Below are 12,108 nucleotides of genomic sequence, written 5' to 3' on the forward strand. Positions count from 1 at the left end.
GCGATGCTTTAGAAATGGTGTAATAGCCTCCAAACGAGTACGCTCGCGTTCGACCGCCGCGCGAGTAGCTTCAACTCCTAACGAAACAATCGTAGTACGTCTACTATATACACGTGTAAATTAGGATTCGTTTGCTCTCTCAACATCTGAAAGAGCGGTTAATCGCGCTGCAACGAAACATTCATGCGTACCATGTAAATTAGGATTCGTTCGCTCTCTCAATATTTGAAAGAGCGGTCAATCGCGCTGCCGGTTATTCGTCCAGCTCGCTCATTAGCTATGAAAAGCTATCGAGTTACTTCGAACGTATAGCTTAAAACTTTGCCATTGCGTAACGAATATTCCCGGCTCAAACGAATCGTTGATATTGTGCAAATTAGGAGTCGTGTGTACTCTCATACTTCGATGGCGTGGTTGTTCGCGCTCGATAATATTCGACTCGTTCACTCATTGGCTAAACGCATAGCGTTCAAGATCTCGCCGATTCGTACGAAGGTTGCAGGCTCGTTACCGCCGCTTCACGCGCTTTAGATTATTTCGTCAGCATTTTGAAAACTACGGTAAATATTTTCCTTTTAAATAATTATAATTGCGTGGAAATGACCTTACGCGAAAGTAGGCTTTTCGCTAGAGATAGTTCCGCAAAGATAAAAACTGATGGAGCAACCTTAGCTACGCGCTGGCCCACGCTCATCACCGAACTTAGTTGCCGTCGTAACGTAGATTCCACGTTCCGGTTTGTAAATCGTTTCGAAACTTTTTGACACAATTTACCTTTTAGACTTTTACGCATCCGCGAGTACGGTTTTGTTTCATCACGATCGAAGACGATCGCTCGAGTTTACATTACGAGAATGCGTATTTTGCGGCGAAAGGCCGAGTCGAGTTTCGTTTAGTTATTTATTTTAGCTTTTAGGTAAACTCGTAACGCCGACATACGAGTTGCGCAATTAAAAGGAAATCTTAACGCGAGTTTCTTGAGCTATTACGCCGCGCAAAATGAAAACGAATCGAAATTATATCCTCTTTAAAATACACGGGTAGCAGCGGCGCATGGCTGGTGAAGATGAGAAGATTGAAGCTAGCCGGATAGCATCAAGTACTAATAATAATCATATTATCCAGTTTCGGCTAAAACCTTTGAATGGAAATGATTTTTTATTTTATATCAAAAGATAGAGCGAATTAAAAGACTTTTAAATGGAAATGATTTTTTATTTTATATCAAAAGATAGAGCGAATTAAAAGACTTTTAAATGGAAATGATTTTTTGTTTTAAATCAAGAGATAGAGCGAATTAAAAGACTTTTAAATGGAAATGATTTTTTATTTTACATCAAGAGATAGAGCGAATTAAAAGACTTTCAAGCGGAAATGATTTTTTATTTTACATCAAGAGATAGAGCGAATTAAAAGACTTTCAAGCGGAAATGATTTTTTATTCTATATCAAGAGATAGAGTGAATTAAAGAAGCTTGAAAATTCTAAATTAGTATAATTTTGATAAAAACTAAAGGTCTACAGCACCCGGTATTCCCAGGCGGTCACCCATCCAAGTACTAACCGGGCTCGACGTTGCTTAACTTCAGTGATCGGACGAGAACTGGCGTTTTCAACGTGATATGGCCGTAGACATTTAGTAAGCTTCAACAGACGCTAATGAGAAACGTGGCAATAATCAGCGAACGCCCATTGGACAATATAGTCACGGCTTGGTGAGCATTATTATAACTCTGCGTTAATAGCGTGTCTCGAAGAGCGCATCAGTGTCTACGGCCATATCACGTTGAAAACGCCAGTTCTCGTCCGATCACTGAAGCTAAGCAACGTCGAGCCCGGTTAGTACTTGGATGGGTGACCGCCTGGGAATACCGGGTGCTGTAGACTTTTTATTTATTTTTACATCTTGCTATCTTCATCGCGATCTTCGCGCTATCTTCATCTACATGTACATGTACATGTACATGTTCATGTACATGAACATGTACTACGTATGCGTTATATATATACATATACTATGTACTATGTACTATGTACTATGTACTACGTACGTGTAGTGTGTAACAGTATATATAACTTTGCTGCTGCATTTCCGCGTCAAAACCCTTCTGGCAAGCGTGATCAATTAAAGCGCGACACTTTTTGTAGTCGAAGGATGTACTCTACTCGTGTATAACGAAAACTGTTGCAGCGTCCGATCTCAACATAAAAATAACATATTCTCACTTTTAATCCGAAGAAATCTCTTTTAAAGGAAGTTTGTTACTTTTTCTCGACATAAAGTGACGCGCTATCGTAGATCTTATTAGTTTACCGGCTATCTAATGTCTACGCGTGTAAAGACAGGTGAGTAGAAAGCGCCGTTCTTTGGCTTGTTCTTCTCATCTACGAGTTCGAAAGAAAACAGCCCTACATAGAAAGCTTTTACTTACGCGAACAGGTGTGTTAAAAAGATGTTCACGTCGAACCAAATAAAGCGATGCTTTAGAAATGGTGTAATAGCCTCCAAACGAGTACGCTCGCGTTCGACCGCCGCGCGAGTAGCTTCAACTCCTAACGAAACAATCGTAGTACGTCTACTATATACACGTGTAAATTAGGATTCGTTTGCTCTCTTAACATCTGAAAGAGCGGTTAATCGCGCTGCAACGAAACATTCATGCGTACCATGTAAACTAGGATTCGTTCGCTCTCTCAATATTTGAAAGAGCGGTCAATCGCGCTGCCGGTTATTCGTCCAGCTCGCTCATTAGCTATGAAAAGCTATCGAGTTACTTCGAACGCATAGCTTAAAACTTTGCCATTGCGTAACGAATATTCCCGGCTCAAACGAATCGTTGATATTGTGCAAATTAGGAGTCGTGTGTACTCTCATACTTCGACGGCGTGGTTGTTCGCGCTCGATAATATTCGACTCGTTCACTCATTGGCTAAACGCATAGCGTTCAAGATCTCGCCGATTCGTACGAAGGTTGCAGGCTCGTTACCGCCGCTTCACGCGCTTTAGATTATTTCGTCAGCATTTTGAAAACTACGGTAAATATTTTCCTTTTAAATAATTATAATCGCGTGGAAATGACCTTACGCGAAAGTAGGCTTTTCGCTAGAGATAATTCCGCAAAGATAAAAACTGATGGAGCAACCTTAGCTACGCGCTGGCCCGCGCTCATCACCGAACTTAGTTGCCGTCGTAACGTAGATTCCACGTTCCGGTTTGTAATTCGTTTCGAAACTTTTTGACACAATTTACCTTTTAGACTTTTACGCATCCGCGAGTACGGTTTTGTTTCATCACGATCGAAGACGATCGCTCGAGTTTACATTACGAGAATGCGTATTTTGCGGCGAAAGGCCGAGTCGAGTTTCGTTTAGTTATTTATTTTAGCTTTTAGGTAAACTCGTAACGCCGACATACGAGTTGCGCAATTAAAAGGAAATCTTAACGCGAGTTTCTTGAGCTATTACGCCGCGCAAAATGAAAACGAATCGAAATTATATCCTCTTTAAAATACACGGGTAGCAGCGGCGCATGGCTGGTGAAGATGAGGAGATTGAAGCTAGCCGGATAGCATCAAGTACTAATAATAATCATATTATCCAGTTTCGGCTAAAACCTTTGAATGGAAATGATTTTTTATTTTATATCAAAAGATAGAGCGAATTAAAAGACTTTTAAATGGAAATGATTTTTTATTTTATATCAAAAGATAGAGCGAATTAAAAGACTTTTAAATGGAAATGATTTTTTGTTTTAAATCAAGAGATAGAGCGAATTAAAAGACTTTTAAATGGAAATGATTTTTTATTTTACATCAAGAGATAGAGCGAATTAAAAGACTTTCAAGCGGAAATGATTTTTTATTTTACATCAAGAGATAGAGCGAATTAAAAGACTTTCAAGCGGAAATGATTTTTTATTCTATATCAAGAGATAGAGTGAATTAAAGAAGCTTGAAAATTCTAAATTAGTATAATTTTGATAAAAACTAAAGGTCTACAGCACCCGGTATTCCCAGGCGGTCACCCATCCAAGTACTAACCGGGCTCGACGTTGCTTAGCTTCAGTGATCGGACGAGAACTGGCGTTTTCAACGTGATATGGCCGTAGACATTTAGTAAGCTTCAACAGACGCTAATGAGAAACGTGGCAATAATCAGCGAACGCCCATTGGACAATATAGTCACGGCTTGGTGAGCATTATTATAACTCTGCGTTAATAGCGTGTCTCGAAGAGCGCATCAGTGTCTACGGCCATATCACGTTGAAAACGCCAGTTCTCGTCCGATCACTGAAGCTAAGCAACGTCGAGCCCGGTTAGTACTTGGATGGGTGACCGCCTGGGAATACCGGGTGCTGTAGACTTTTTATTTATTTTTACATCTTGCTATCTTCATCGCGATCTTCGCGCTATCTTCATCTACATGTACATGTACATGTACATGTTCGTGTACATGAACATGTACTACGTATGCGTTATATATATATACATATACTATGTACTATGTACTATGTACTACGTACGTGTAGTGTGTAACAGTATATATAACTTTGCTGCTGCATTTCCGCGTCAAAACCCTTCTGGCAAGCGTGATCAATTAAAGCGCGACACTTTTTGTAGTCGAAGGATGTACTCTACTCGTGTATAACGAAAACTGTTGCAGCGTCCGATCTCAACATAAAAATAACATATTCTCACTTTTAATCCGAAGAAATCTCTTTTAAAGGAAGTTTGTTACTTTTTCTCGACATAAAGTGACGCGCTATCGTAGATCTTATTAGTTTACCGGCTATCTAATGTCTACGCGTGTAAAGACAGGTGAGTAGAAAGCGCCGTTCTTTGGCTTGTTCTTCTCATCTACGAGTTCGAAAGAAAACAGCCCTACATAGAAAGCTTTTACTTACGCGAACAGGTGTGTTAAAAAGATGTTCACGTCGAACCAAATAAAGCGATGCTTTAGAAATGGTGTAATAGCCTCCAAACGAGTACGCTCGCGTTCGACCGCCGCGCGAGTAGCTTCAACTCCTAACGAAACAATCGTAGTACGTCTACTATATACACGTGTAAATTAGGATTCGTTTGCTCTCTTAACATCTGAAAGAGCGGTTAATCGCGCTGCAACGAAACATTCATGCGTACCATGTAAACTAGGATTCGTTCGCTCTCTCAATATTTGAAAGAGCGGTCAATCGCGCTGCCGGTTATTCGTCCAGCTCGCTCATTAGCTATGAAAAGCTATCGAGTTACTTCGAACGCATAGCTTAAAACTTTGCCATTGCGTAACGAATATTCCCGGCTCAAACGAATCGTTGATATTGTGCAAGTTAGGAGTCGTGTGTACTCTCATACTTCGACGGCGTGGTTGTTCGCGCTCGATAATATTCGACTCGTTCACTCATTGGCTAAACGCATAGCGTTCAAGATCTCGCCGATTCGTACGAAGGTTGCAGGCTCGTTACCGCCGCTTCACGCGCTTTAGATTATTTCGTCAGCATTTTGAAAACTACGGTAAATATTTTCCTTTTAAATAATTATAATTGCGTGGAAATGACCTTACGCGAAAGTAGGCTTTTCGCTAGAGATAGTTCCGCAAAGATAAAAACTGATGGAGCAACCTTAGCTACGCGCTGGCCCGCGCTCATCACCGAACTTAGTTGCCGTCGTAACGTAGATTCCACGTTCCGGTTTGTAATTCGTTTCGAAACTCTTTGACACAATTTACCTTTTAGACTTTTACGCATCCGCGAGTACGGTTTTGTTTCATCACGATCGAAGACGATCGCTCGAGTTTACATTACGAGAATGTGTATTTTGTGGCGAAAGGCCGAGTCGAGTTTCGTTTAGTTATTTATTTTAGCTTTTAGGTAAACTCGTAACGCCGACATACGAGTTGCGCAATTAAAAGGAAATCTTAACGCGAGTTTCTTGAGCTATTACGCCGCGCAAAATGAAAACGAATCGAAATTATATCCTCTTTAAAATACACGGGTAGCAGCGGCGCATGGCTGGTGAAGATGAGGAGATTGAAGCTAGCCGGATAGCATCAAGTACTAATAATATTCATATTATCCAGTTTCGGCTAAAACCTTTGAATGGAAATGATTTTTTATTTTATATCAAAAGATAGAGCGAATTAAAAGACTTTTAAATGGAAATGATTTTTTGTTTTAAATCAAGAGATAGAGCGAATTAACAGACTTTTAAATGGAAATGATTTTTTATTTTACATCAAGAGATAGAGCGAATTAAAAGACTTTCAAGCGGAAATGATTTTTTATTTTACATCAAGAGATAGAGCGAATTAAAAGACTTTCAAGCGGAAATGATTTTTTATTCTATATCAAGAGATAGAGTGAATTAAAGAAGCTTGAAAATTCTAAATTAGTATAATTTTGATAAAAACTAAAGGTCTACAGCACCCGGTATTCCCAGGCGGTCACCCATCCAAGTACTAACCGGGCTCGACGTTGCTTAGCTTCAGTGATCGGACGAGAACTGGCGTTTTCAACGTGATATGGCCGTAGACATTTAGTAAGCTTCAACAGACGCTAATGAGAAACGTGGCAATAATCAGCGAACGCCCATTGGACAATATAGTCACGGCTTGGTGAGCATTATTATAACTCTGCGTTAATAGCGTGTCTCGAAGAGCGCATCAGTGTCTACGGCCATATCACGTTGAAAACGCCAGTTCTCGTCCGATCACTGAAGCTAAGCAACGTCGAGCCCGGTTAGTACTTGGATGGGTGACCGCCTGGGAATACCGGGTGCTGTAGACTTTTTATTTATTTTTACATCTTGCTATCTTCATCGCGATCTTCGCGCTATCTTCATCTACATGTACATGTACATGTACATGTTCATGTTCATGTACATGAACATGTACTATGTATGCGTTATATATATACATATACTATGTACTATGTACTATGTACTATGTACTACGTACGTGTAGTGTGTAACAGTATATATAACTTTGCTGCTGCATTTCCGCGTCAAAACCCTTCTGGCAAGCGTGATCAATTAAAGCGCGACACTTTTTGTAGTCGAAGGATGTACTCTACTCGTGTATAACGAAAACTGTTGCAGCGTCCGATCTCAACATAAAAATAACATATTCTCACTTTTAATCCAAAGAAATCTCTTTTAAAGGAAGTTTGTTACTTTTTCTCGACATAAAGTGACGCGCTATCGTAGATCTTATTAGTTTACCGGCTATCTAATGTCTACGCGTGTAAAGACAGGTGAGTAGAAAGCGCCGTTCTTTGGCTTGTTCTTCTCATCTACGAGTTCGAAAGAAAACAGCCCTACATAGAAAGCTTTTACTTACGCGAACAGGTGTGTTAAAAAGATGTTCACGTCGAACCAAATAAAGCGATGCTTTAGAAATGGTGTAATAGCCTCCAAACGAGTACGCTCGCGTTCGACCGCCGCGCGAGTAGCTTCAACTCCTAACGAAACAATCGTAGTACGTCTACTATATACACGTGTAAATTAGGATTCGTTTGCTCTCTCAACATCTGAAAGAGCGGTTAATCGCGCTGCAACGAAACATTCATGCGTACCATGTAAATTAGGATTCGTTCGCTCTCTCAATATTTGAAAGAGCGGTCAATCGCGCTGCCGGTTATTCGTCCAGCTCGCTCATTAGCTATGAAAAGCTATCGAGTTACTTCGAACGTATAGCTTAAAACTTTGCCATTGCGTAACGAATATTCCCGGCTCAAACGAATCGTTGATATTGTGCAAATTAGGAGTCGTGTGTACTCTCATACTTCGATGGCGTGGTTGTTCGCGCTCGATAATATTCGACTCGTTCACTCATTGGCTAAACGCATAGCGTTCAAGATCTCGCCGATTCGTACGAAGGTTGCAGGCTCGTTACCGCCGCTTCACGCGCTTTAGATTATTTCGTCAGCATTTTGAAAACTACGGTAAATATTTTCCTTTTAAATAATTATAATCGCGTGGAAATGACCTTACGCGAAAGTAGGCTTTTCGCTAGAGATAATTCCGCAAAGATAAAAACTGATGGAGCAACCTTAGCTACGCGCTGGCCCGCGCTCATCACCGAACTTAGTTGCCGTCGTAACGTAGATTCCACGTTCCGGTTTGTAATTCGTTTCGAAACTTTTTGACACAATTTACCTTTTAGACTTTTACGCATCCGCGAGTACGGTTTTGTTTCATCACGATCGAAGACGATCGCTCGAGTTTACATTACGAGAATGCGTATTTTGCGGCGAAAGGCCGAGTCGAGTTTCGTTTAGTTATTTATTTTAGCTTTTAGGTAAACTCGTAACGCCGACATACGAGTTGCGCAATTAAAAGGAAATCTTAACGCGAGTTTCTTGAGCTATTACGCCGCGCAAAATGAAAACGAATCGAAATTATATCCTCTTTAAAATACACGGGTAGCAGCGGCGCATGGCTGGTGAAGATGAGGAGATTGAAGCTAGCCGGATAGCATCAAGTACTAATAATAATCATATTATCCAGTTTCGGCTAAAACCTTTGAATGGAAATGATTTTTTATTTTATATCAAAAGATAGAGCGAATTAAAAGACTTTTAAATGGAAATGATTTTTTATTTTATATCAAAAGATAGAGCGAATTAAAAGACTGTTAAATGGAAATGATTTTTTATTTTAAATCAAAAGATAGAGCGAATTAAAAGACTTTTAAATGGAAATGATTTTTTATTTTACATCAAGAGATAGAGCGAATTAAAAGACTTTCAAGCGGAAATTATTTTTTATTTTACATCAAGAGATAGAGCGAATTAAAAGACTTTCAAGCGGAAATGATTTTTTATTCTATATCAAGAGATAGAGTGAATTAAAGAAGCTTGAAAATTCTAAATTAGTATAATTTTGATAAAAACTAAAGGTCTACAGCACCCGGTATTCCCAGGCGGTCACCCATCCAAGTACTAACCGGGCTCGACGTTGCTTAGCTTCAGTGATCGGACGAGAACTGGCGTTTTCAACGTGATATGGCCGTAGACATTTAGTAAGCTTCAACAGACGCTAATGAGAAACGTGGCAATAATCAGCGAACGCCCATTGGACAATATAGTCACGGCTTGGTGAGCATTATTATAACTCTGCGTTAATAGCGTGTCTCGAAGAGCGCATCAGTGTCTACGGCCATATCACGTTGAAAACGCCAGTTCTCGTCCGATCACTGAAGCTAAGCAACGTCGAGCCCGGTTAGTACTTGGATGGGTGACCGCCTGGGAATACCGGGTGCTGTAGACTTTTTATTTATTTTTACATCTTGCTATCTTCATCGCGATCTTCGCGCTATCTTCATCTACATGTACATGTACATGTACATGTTCATGTTCATGTACATGAACATGTACTATGTATGCGTTATATATATACATATACTATGTACTATGTACTATGTACTATGTACTACGTACGTGTAGTGTGTAACAGTATATATAACTTTGCTGCTGCATTTCCGCGTCAAAACCCTTCTGGCAAGCGTGATCAATTAAAGCGCGACACTTTTTGTAGTCGAAGGATGTACTCTACTCGTGTATAACGAAAACTGTTGCAGCGTCCGATCTCAACATAAAAATAACATATTCTCACTTTTAATCCAAAGAAATCTCTTTTAAAGGAAGTTTGTTACTTTTTCTCGACATAAAGTGACGCGCTATCGTAGATCTTATTAGTTTACCGGCTATCTAATGTCTACGCGTGTAAAGACAGGTGAGTAGAAAGCGCCGTTCTTTGGCTTGTTCTTCTCATCTACGAGTTCGAAAGAAAACAGCCCTACATAGAAAGCTTTTACTTACGCGAACAGGTGTGTTAAAAAGATGTTCACGTCGAACCAAATAAAGCGATGCTTTAGAAATGGTGTAATAGCCTCCAAACGAGTACGCTCGCGTTCGACCGCCGCGCGAGTAGCTTCAACTCCTAACGAAACAATCGTAGTACGTCTACTATATACACGTGTAAATTAGGATTCGTTTGCTCTCTCAACATCTGAAAGAGCGGTTAATCGCGCTGCAACGAAACATTCATGCGTACCATGTAAATTAGGATTCGTTCGCTCTCTCAATATTTGAAAGAGCGGTCAATCGCGCTGCCGGTTATTCGTCCAGCTCGCTCATTAGCTATGAAAAGCTATCGAGTTACTTCGAACGTATAGCTTAAAACTTTGCCATTGCGTAACGAATATTCCCGGCTCAAACGAATCGTTGATATTGTGCAAATTAGGAGTCGTGTGTACTCTCATACTTCGATGGCGTGGTTGTTCGCGCTCGATAATATTCGACTCGTTCACTCATTGGCTAAACGCATAGCGTTCAAGATCTCGCCGATTCGTACGAAGGTTGCAGGCTCGTTACCGCCGCTTCACGCGCTTTAGATTATTTCGTCAGCATTTTGAAAACTACGGTAAATATTTTCCTTTTAAATAATTATAATCGCGTGGAAATGACCTTACGCGAAAGTAGGCTTTTCGCTAGAGATAATTCCGCAAAGATAAAAACTGATGGAGCAACCTTAGCTACGCGCTGGCCCGCGCTCATCACCGAACTTAGTTGCCGTCGTAACGTAGATTCCACGTTCCGGTTTGTAATTCGTTTCGAAACTTTTTGACACAATTTACCTTTTAGACTTTTACGCATCCGCGAGTACGGTTTTGTTTCATCACGATCGAAGACGATCGCTCGAGTTTACATTACGAGAATGCGTATTTTGCGGCGAAAGGCCGAGTCGAGTTTCGTTTAGTTATTTATTTTAGCTTTTAGGTAAACTCGTAACGCCGACATACGAGTTGCGCAATTAAAAGGAAATCTTAACGCGAGTTTCTTGAGCTATTACGCCGCGCAAAATGAAAACGAATCGAAATTATATCCTCTTTAAAATACACGGGTAGCAGCGGCGCATGGCTGGTGAAGATGAGGAGATTGAAGCTAGCCGGATAGCATCAAGTACTAATAATAATCATATTATCCAGTTTCGGCTAAAACCTTTGAATGGAAATGATTTTTTATTTTATATCAAAAGATAGAGCGAATTAAAAGACTTTTAAATGGAAATGATTTTTTATTTTATATCAAAAGATAGAGCGAATTAAAAGACTGTTAAATGGAAATGATTTTTTATTTTAAATCAAAAGATAGAGCGAATTAAAAGACTTTTAAATGGAAATGATTTTTTATTTTACATCAAGAGATAGAGCGAATTAAAAGACTTTCAAGCGGAAATTATTTTTTATTTTACATCAAGAGATAGAGCGAATTAAAAGACTTTCAAGCGGAAATGATTTTTTATTCTATATCAAGAGATAGAGTGAATTAAAGAAGCTTGAAAATTCTAAATTAGTATAATTTTGATAAAAACTAAAGGTCTACAGCACCCGGTATTCCCAGGCGGTCACCCATCCAAGTACTAACCGGGCTCGACGTTGCTTAGCTTCAGTGATCGGACGAGAACTGGCGTTTTCAACGTGATATGGCCGTAGACATTTAGTAAGCTTCAACAGACGCTAATGAGAAACGTGGCAATAATCAGCGAACGCCCATTGGACAATATAGTCACGGCTTGGTGAGCATTATTATAACTCTGCGTTAATAGCGTGTCTCGAAGAGCGCATCAGTGTCTACGGCCATATCACGTTGAAAACGCCAGTTCTCGTCCGATCACTGAAGCTAAGCAACGTCGAGCCCGGTTAGTACTTGGATGGGTGACCGCCTGGGAATACCGGGTGCTGTAGACTTTTTATTTATTTTTACATCTTGCTATCTTCATCGCGATCTTCGCGCTATCTTCATCTACATGTACATGTACATGTACATGTTCGTGTACATGAACATGTACTACGTATGCGTTATATATATATACATATACTATGTACTATGTACTATGTACTACGTACGTGTAGTGTGTAACAGTATATATAACTTTGCTGCTGCATTTCCGCGTCAAAACCCTTCTGGCAAGCGTGATCAATTAAAGCGCGACACTTTTTGTAGTCGAAGGATGTACTCTACTCGTGTATAACGAAAACTGTTGCAGCGTCCGATCTCAACATAAAAATAACATATTCTCACTTTTAATCCGAAGAAATCTCTTTTAAAGGAAG

General features: G+C 40.0%; 10 non-coding genes across 10 annotated transcripts; 5 read left to right on the top strand and 5 right to left on the bottom strand.

Moving 5' to 3' along the window:
• Nucleotides 1–1,515: 1,515 nt before the first annotated feature.
• On the bottom strand, nt 1,516–1,634 carry LOC137408904 (5S ribosomal RNA). The gene has a single exon (XR_010980156.1). It is a non-coding gene; the product is annotated as a 5S ribosomal RNA (ribosomal RNA).
• Nucleotides 1,635–1,768: 134 nt separating this feature from the next.
• On the top strand, nt 1,769–1,887 carry LOC137409583 (5S ribosomal RNA). Its single transcript, XR_010980796.1, has one exon. It is a non-coding gene; the product is annotated as a 5S ribosomal RNA (ribosomal RNA).
• Nucleotides 1,888–3,991: 2,104 nt separating this feature from the next.
• LOC137409038 (5S ribosomal RNA) lies at nt 3,992–4,110 on the bottom strand. Its single transcript, XR_010980285.1, has one exon. It is a non-coding gene; the product is annotated as a 5S ribosomal RNA (ribosomal RNA).
• Nucleotides 4,111–4,244: 134 nt separating this feature from the next.
• LOC137409584 (5S ribosomal RNA) lies at nt 4,245–4,363 on the top strand. The gene has a single exon (XR_010980797.1). It is a non-coding gene; the product is annotated as a 5S ribosomal RNA (ribosomal RNA).
• Nucleotides 4,364–6,406: 2,043 nt separating this feature from the next.
• Nucleotides 6,407–6,525, bottom strand: LOC137409050 (5S ribosomal RNA). The gene has a single exon (XR_010980297.1). It is a non-coding gene; the product is annotated as a 5S ribosomal RNA (ribosomal RNA).
• A 134-nt stretch (nt 6,526–6,659) lies between these two features.
• Nucleotides 6,660–6,778, top strand: LOC137409585 (5S ribosomal RNA). The gene has a single exon (XR_010980798.1). It is a non-coding gene; the product is annotated as a 5S ribosomal RNA (ribosomal RNA).
• Nucleotides 6,779–8,888: 2,110 nt separating this feature from the next.
• On the bottom strand, nt 8,889–9,007 carry LOC137409062 (5S ribosomal RNA). Its single transcript, XR_010980308.1, has one exon. It is a non-coding gene; the product is annotated as a 5S ribosomal RNA (ribosomal RNA).
• A 134-nt stretch (nt 9,008–9,141) lies between these two features.
• On the top strand, nt 9,142–9,260 carry LOC137409586 (5S ribosomal RNA). The gene has a single exon (XR_010980799.1). It is a non-coding gene; the product is annotated as a 5S ribosomal RNA (ribosomal RNA).
• Nucleotides 9,261–11,370: 2,110 nt separating this feature from the next.
• On the bottom strand, nt 11,371–11,489 carry LOC137409073 (5S ribosomal RNA). Its single transcript, XR_010980319.1, has one exon. It is a non-coding gene; the product is annotated as a 5S ribosomal RNA (ribosomal RNA).
• A 134-nt stretch (nt 11,490–11,623) lies between these two features.
• LOC137409587 (5S ribosomal RNA) lies at nt 11,624–11,742 on the top strand. The gene has a single exon (XR_010980800.1). It is a non-coding gene; the product is annotated as a 5S ribosomal RNA (ribosomal RNA).
• The last annotated feature ends 366 nt before the right edge of the window (nt 11,743–12,108 follow it).

This window comes from Watersipora subatra, chromosome 11 (genome assembly GCF_963576615.1).
Source record: "Watersipora subatra chromosome 11, tzWatSuba1.1, whole genome shotgun sequence".
NCBI lineage: Eukaryota > Metazoa > Bryozoa > Gymnolaemata > Cheilostomatida > Watersiporidae > Watersipora > Watersipora subatra.